This window comes from Alligator sinensis, unplaced genomic scaffold (assembly GCF_000455745.1).
Source record: "Alligator sinensis unplaced genomic scaffold, ASM45574v1 scaffold1200_1, whole genome shotgun sequence".
Taxonomy (NCBI): Eukaryota; Metazoa; Chordata; order Crocodylia; family Alligatoridae; genus Alligator; species Alligator sinensis.
Window position 1 is genome coordinate 511,266 of NW_005842772.1, and position 6,946 is coordinate 518,211.

General features: G+C 66.2%; 1 protein-coding gene across 1 annotated transcript in view; it reads left to right on the forward strand.

The window, feature by feature from the left end:
• The window catches only part of BAHCC1 (BAH domain and coiled-coil containing 1), a 32,425-nt gene that overhangs the window by 6,426 nt on the left and 19,053 nt on the right, over nucleotides 1-6,946 (forward strand).

Below are 6,946 nucleotides of genomic sequence, written 5' to 3' on the forward strand. Positions count from 1 at the left end.
ATTAGCGACGCTCCGGCTGAAGATTACCGGGCGGGTGGGAGGTAAGAGCACATGTGTCAGGGAGAGAAAGAGCAGGAGATGGAGAAACCCAAATCTGGCAGAATTACCCTTGAGTGGTTTCATCTGTTCATTAGTTATGATTCGGAGCAGTGCACGTGGCGTGTGCATGTCTGCAGGGAGATGGCGAGGCCGGGTGGGGATAATGGCGCAGTGCGTGTACGGGTCTCACCTGTGGGCACTAAGTGCCTCTAATGAACACCGGGAGGATTGCCTCGTGATGGGGAAACGAGCCCTCGGCGCCCTGGGGGACTGGGAGGCCAGAACCTCTCTGTGGGGTGCAGTCCGTGGACGCCTGTGTTGCATGTCGTGGCGAGAGTTAGGGACGTGCTATGCATGTGTGCACACAAGTGTGTGCAGGTGTAAATGTGCACAAGTGTGTGCATGTGTAGAGGTGTTCATGCGCGTGGGGCTGGTGCTGGAGCTGCCTCCACAGCCTGGGACTGGGGCCAAGCCAGCAGTACAGGGCTCACCTGTGTGGGGGTCCACCCCTCTCTGCATCCCAGACATCCCCCATGCTCCGTGGTCGGTGCGACGTGGCCGCGGTGCTGGGGTGCACCCGTGCCCTGGAGCAGACAGGCATGGAAAGGGTTGAGCCCGGGGCTGTCCAGGCAGCTGAGCCTAGCATCAAGCGGCAGAGACCCTGAGCATGGCCTGCGGCCGGAGCATCAGCCAGAGGGAGGCACTGGGCACGTCTCTGCCCCTGCCCCATCGTTCCCATCTGCTTGGAGCCTGCGGGTTCAGACAGACCAGGCTGGGGGCTTCCCCCCGTGAGTCCCCTCCACCCCTGCCGCCAGGAGCCTGGTGCCCCCCAGCCCTTCCTTGCCCTCTGCCCCTTGGCCCGAGCATGTGGGTGCTGGAGCTGGGCAGCAAGGAACCCACAAGGCCTCTTTCTCCAGCCCATCTCTGGGGAAGCCAGTTCAGACCAGGGGAGCCTCGTGGGCTCCAGGCCGGAGGCTGACCCATCACAGCCAGGGGATGTCCTTGTAGCCCCCAGCATCCTGCCATGCCCAGAGGGGCTGGACCTGCCCCATGTGGATACATCACCGCTCCCCGCACCTCCAGAAGTGCACCAGAAAGACCCCAGCCCTGTCAGCACAGGTCGGGGCTGGCCCTTCCCAGGGTCCCCTCTTGGCCCTGCCAGGGGCTTTGCCCAGTCCAGCAATGCGGCCAGAGCCCCGTCACTGTGCTACGGGGACACGTACAGCAGGGCAGGCATGTCAAGAATGTCACATGGCCTGTGTGGTCCCAGCACACGTGCCCTGGCCAGCCAGGGACTGGCCTTACTGCGCCCACAGCTTCCCCTGGAGGGGCCGGCTCCTTGCAAGGGCAGGGCGGGCAGGGGAGGGGAAGGGGGTCTGATCGGGACCTGAGCATCCTTGATCTCCCTCCACGGCAGGTCCTTGTCCAGACCTTTCTGCTCCCTCCTTGCTGGGTCTGAGCAGGGCACCGGGCTGCCAGCACGGCCCAGGGCTCCCGCTCCCAGAGCCTGGCTCTCCACGCTGGCTGGCCGGGGGCGGGGGATTCCTAGCATCTAACTCATCCCCCCCTCGGTGCTCATGGATCATGTCCCACGGCCACGTGGAAATGACTCAGGGCCAGGAGAGAGCGTCTGAGGAGCCGCACGGCTCTGGGGAGCTGAGAGCATCGGCTGGGGCTCGCTAACCCCGTGAGGGCCCAGAGACTCGGGGGGAGGAGGGCCGGAGCGTGCACGTGTGCGCTTGTGTCTGCCCATGTGTGAGCTTGTGTCTACATGTGTGCCCGTGTGTGCTTGTGGCTGCATGTGTCTGCCCATGTGTGCGCTTGTGCTGCACATGTGCAGTTGCATCTCCACGTATGTGCGTGCACATGTATGTGCGCACTTGTGCCTGCATGTGTGTGCGCATGTGTGCACTTTCTGTACATGCATGTGTTTGTGCATGTGTGCTTGTGTCTGTACATGTGCGCGTGTGTGTGTGCATACATGTGTGCTTGTGTCTGCACATGTGTGTGTGTGTGCAAGCCAAACAGCATCTCCCTTCCCAAGAAACCCCCATGGAGCAGGAGTGAAGGTGGGATGGGGTCCAGACCCCGACCTGGGAGGGGGACGGACTGGCCCCAGCCTTTGCCGGCTGTGCCCTGGTAGAGTGATGCCTGCCCAGGCGCCAGGGTGAGGGGCTCTGCGGCAGGACAGCGCTGCACAGCTGGGGCCCCGGGCTCCGCGGTGCTGCAGGGGTGGGAGCTGGGCAGGGCAGGGCAGGGGTGCCAGGCGGCCGTGCTGAGCTGTTCCGTGGTCCCGGCTGTGGGAGCTGCTGGCTCCAGCCCTCCTCCTCCTCCAGGGGCAGGTGCCCACATCACAAACACCAGCGCCAGCCAGGCGCTAATTGGTCCCTGCGCTGCAAGAGACCATGGACTGCACCGGCCCTGGAGATTCGGTGTCTCCCCCATGGGCCGGGTTGGGGCGTCAGCGGCGGGGCGTGTGTGTGTGTGTGTGTGTGTGTGCGCGCGCGCGCGCGCGTCTACGCTGCATGGCTGCAGTGCTCGAGGTCACGTGGGAGCTGGGCAGAGGGCCCAGGAGTCCGGCCAGGCAGGGCTGGCGCGTCAGCTCCACGGGACAGGGACTGTGCAGCGTCTGGCTACCACACACCCTGCTTCCCCGAGACCGTCTCCCTGGGCAGGAGCTGAGCTGAGCTCCTCGGCCTGTCAGCTCGCGTTTGCCACCAGCACCTCGCCGCCTTCACCCGCTCACTGCCATCCATTCCCCGGTCCCTGCACAGCTCCCGCCCCCCGCTGCCAGGTCCAAACTTTGCATGGGGCTGTGATGATGAGGATGTTTCACGGGGGGTGTTTCTGCAAATGGCGCAGCCGTGCGATCGATGGCCGGGGGCCGGCGTGGATGGGGCGTTTGCGTACGCGGATGGAGTGGATGGGTTGCCGATACTTCCCCGCCGCAGTGTGGGACCGTGATGGATGGGGACACGGGGAGCGCAGGGCTGGGGGGCAGGCAGCAGGCTCTGAAGGGGAGGGGGTGGCCATGCTGTGGGGTGTTAATTGGTATCCCTCGGCCGCCTGGGTGGTGAGGGGCCGTGCCGCACTGTCAGAAGGGGCAGCTGTGTCTTTCCCCTCTCCTGGTGTGTCCCTGAAGCCCTGGGTGGACACCAGGGCACCTGGGATGTCTGAGAGCGCCAGGACCCAGCTCATGTGCTGCACCCTGCTGCCCTCAGGACCGCGGCGTGTACGGTCTGTGCCCCACGGCGCTGGCAGGCCGAGTGGGAATAGATGCAGGTGGAGTGGGGCAGGGAGCGCGGCTGCAGGGCCATGGGCAATGGGGCTCTTGGGGCTTCGCAGCCAGTGCTGGGGAGCCACGTCCGGGCCACGGGCCGTGATTCCAAGCCGTGGCTGCGGCAGCACCGGGCTGTCCAGGTCTGTCGTGCCCCCAGGGCTGCCCCAGGTCTGTTGTGCCTGGCGTGTCCCTGCCCCAGGGCAGCAGCTTGGCCAAAGAAAACCAGTGCCTGGGCCAGGGGAACCTTGGCTGGCCAGGAGAGATGACGAAATCTGGGAAGAACCAGCAGATTTTGGCCAAACACTCCCTGCTCCCCAGGCCCCAGTGGAGGATGTTGCACAAGGCTCCTCCTTGCCCCATCCCATCGTAACCAGGAGGGAGGGGGAGCGCATCACCCTCCTCGGAGTCCCCCTGAGAGTGCCAGGCCGCGACCTGCGCCCAGCTCTGGGGTGGAGCCGGACTCCTGCCCGCTGCCCTGAGCCAGCCAGGCACATGTGCCCATATCAGGGTTGTGCTCACTCAGATGTGCCCACAGCTGCAGGTGTGCACATGACAGCGCCCTGATAGCACGTTCAGGGAGGCTCCCATGCATGCATGGCCGTGTGCCAGCCCTGGTGCCCCACCTCCCCTTCCAGCACACCAGCTTCTGGGAACGGGGCAGCTCTCCCAGGCAATCCTGCATGGGGTGGGAGCACAGAGGGGCGTGATGCCTGGGCTGCTCTCAGGCCCGGCCCTGTGCACAATGTTGTGACCCAGAAATAGACCTGGCATCATCCTCCTCCTCCTGTCTCAGCTGTAGCCCCACTGCCCTGCTTCGATGCACAAAGCCGTGGCAGGACCCGCTGTCTGGTGCATGATGGGAAGCCTGGTCCTCCCAGCCTTCTGGGGTGGGGGGAGGCAGGGGACAGGACCCGCAGGGGCTTCCTGCTCCACTCTGGTTATAAGAGGACAAGACCCAGAGGAGAGCAAAGGCCTGGGGAGGGGAGCTCTTTGTGCATGCACGTGTGCATGTGCACATGTGCTCTTACGTGTGTGTGTACACATGTGTAGGTGTGGAGACTGCCTCCAAGGCCTGCACACATGTGTCCGCGTGGCTGGTTGCGTGCTGTGCACCGCTGGCGTGCCGGGGTGGGGAGTGCACATGTGGCCGGCTGCGCACTCCCCCACCCGGCTGTGCACACAGGGGCGTGGGCCTGGCTGCATGTTCGTGGCCGGTTGCCTACTTCGGTGCACACGGACACCGCCAGGGCGGGGGTGCGTGTGCACCACCCAGGATGTGTGCATGTGCGTGTGCGTGTCCCAGCCAGAACCTGCTCTGCAGCGCAGCAGATGTGGCCTCCCTGTTCCCTGCTGGGCCGGGGGCGGGGGGCTGCTCCAGGGCGAGGTCTCCCAGCCCCCCGGGGCGGTTTCACGGGGAGGCCGCGGCCCCTCACCCCAGCCAGGGGAACAGGAGAAGCCTTCCCCCTCCCTGCACGGTGCACACCGTCCCCCTGCCCCCTCCCCAGCCCTCCTGGTGCCCCTCACTCCCGACTCGCAGCCCCAGGCAGGACACGATGCGCTGAGACCTGATGTACTCATTCCTGGTGTCAGGCCTGCCAAAGAGAAGCCTCCAGCTCCAGCCCCCCCACCCTCAACCCACCCTGCATTTTTGGCAGGTGGCTGGAACCAGGCTCTGCTGGAGTCTCTGGTTTAACCCCCTCCTTGCCCCTGAGCAGCACCTCGGGTCCCCCAAGCTGGGCCCTGGGCCCTTCTTTCCACCCAGCATAGCTCCCCTGTCTCACGGACACCACCATCGCCCTGCCTCGGTTTCCCCTCCCCTCCCTTTGCCTGCCTGGGCTGTTTGAGAAGGGGCTGTACAGCGCCTAGCAGGGCTCTGCGTCCCCAGGGACCAGAGAGCGCTGAATGAGGGGCTCAGTCCGTAGAGCCTTCCGCATTGGCTCTGCTGACACCCCTCCCCAGTCCTGACCGCAGCATCCTGCCCTGCTAGCCACGGTCCCCCCAGCCTTGCTGGTGCCCCTCACTCCCGACCCGCAGCCCCAAGAACTGCCCGGTCAACTCTTCCCCTGCTGGCCAAATCCTGCCCCCCCATCGGATCCTGGCTCCGGAGCCGTGCCCTGGTGCTGAGTCACGGAGCCGGCCCCACGTGGGGAAGGAGAGACAGGGCGGGCGTGGGGCCAGGGAGTTCCCGGCGGAGCTGGCTGCCAGGCAGGGCTGAGCGCTGAGTCTCTGTGGCTGTTGGAGGCCCCCCAACACCCCACGTCCCTCCAGCGTCTCCTTGCTCGGGGGTCACCTCTGGGGCAGCCCCACGGCCCCTTCCTCCCTCCCCAAGCTGCCCCAGGCAAGGCGAGGGCACAGGGGCTGCAGGGAGGCCATGCCACGGGCCCAGTGCTGGGCTGAGACCCCTGGAACTCCTCACACCCCAGGGCCCAGGCCTTGCAGGGGCACCTGTGCTGCGCCAAGCCTGGGTCCCAGCCCTGCAGCACTGAGAACCAGCACCAGGGCCAAGCGCTGGCCGTGGGAAGGCCATGGCTGGGCCCTCCTGCTCCCCTGGGAGCTTGCCCGGGTGCTGCCCTTGCCAGCTGTAGCCTCCGTGTGCTGGGGGGGGTGGGCTGGGATGGTGCCATCCGGGGCACCGAGACTGGAGGGGAGGGTGAGGAGCTGTCTGTCCGTCCAAACGGCCCGGTGCCGTCCATCTGTCCCTCACCAGCTGCCCTGGCAGGACGGGGGGCAGAAGCAGCCGGGGTGTGGGAGAGAAGCCGGGCTGCGCCGGGAGCCGTGGTGCCAGGGGCGTGAGTCAGCGGGTCGGAAATGCCGGCAGCATGTGAGCATGGTGTGGGGGGACGTTTTGAGCCAGTCTTGGCCTGGCCTCCATCCCTCTGCCGGCTTCACTCACTCCTGCCCTCCGGGTGCGCCCCCACCCTTGGGCCATGGAGCTGCTCCCCCGGCCCCAGCCGGCAGCACGGGGCAGGGAGGCCCCTTGTGCGGGGAGACTCCATGCCCCATCGTGCCCGGCCGGCATCAGCCCCAGCGGTCTCTCAGCTGTGCGTGTGCATGTGAATTATGTGTGCACATCTGTGCATGAGTGTGTATGCATATGCATGTGTCTGTGTGCATGTGTGCGCGCATCATGTGTGGGTGTGTGCATGTGCATCGTATGTATGCATCCGCATGTCTGTGTGTGCGCGTGTGTACCCGTGTGTGTGCGCATACATGCATGCGTGTTCATGATCATGTGTGTGTGTGCGTGCGCGCGCGCGCATGCAGCAAGGGGGGGGGGGGGTGCCGCAGCTGGGGGAGGCACCAGGCAGCCGAGGGGCAGACAGGTCAGGACTGAGGGGCACTGAGCACCATCCACCCCAAGTGCCCTGGGGCAAGAGCAGCCAGGGGGATGCCAAGCTGTGCCTGCAGGGGTGCCATGCCCGCCCTGCCCTGCCCTGCCCTGCCCCACATCGGGGGCAGAAGCATGGCCCTGGCCCTGGGCCCAGTATCCTCCAGTTCCCAGGCCGGCGGGTGCAGTGGGACCCCGGCCCGGGCCCAGGCTGTGGGAGAGCCGGAGGCACGGGGTTCTCAGCGCAGCGGCGGGAACGGCCTCCTCTGGCCCAGCCCTGCCGGCCCCGCGGGGGTGTC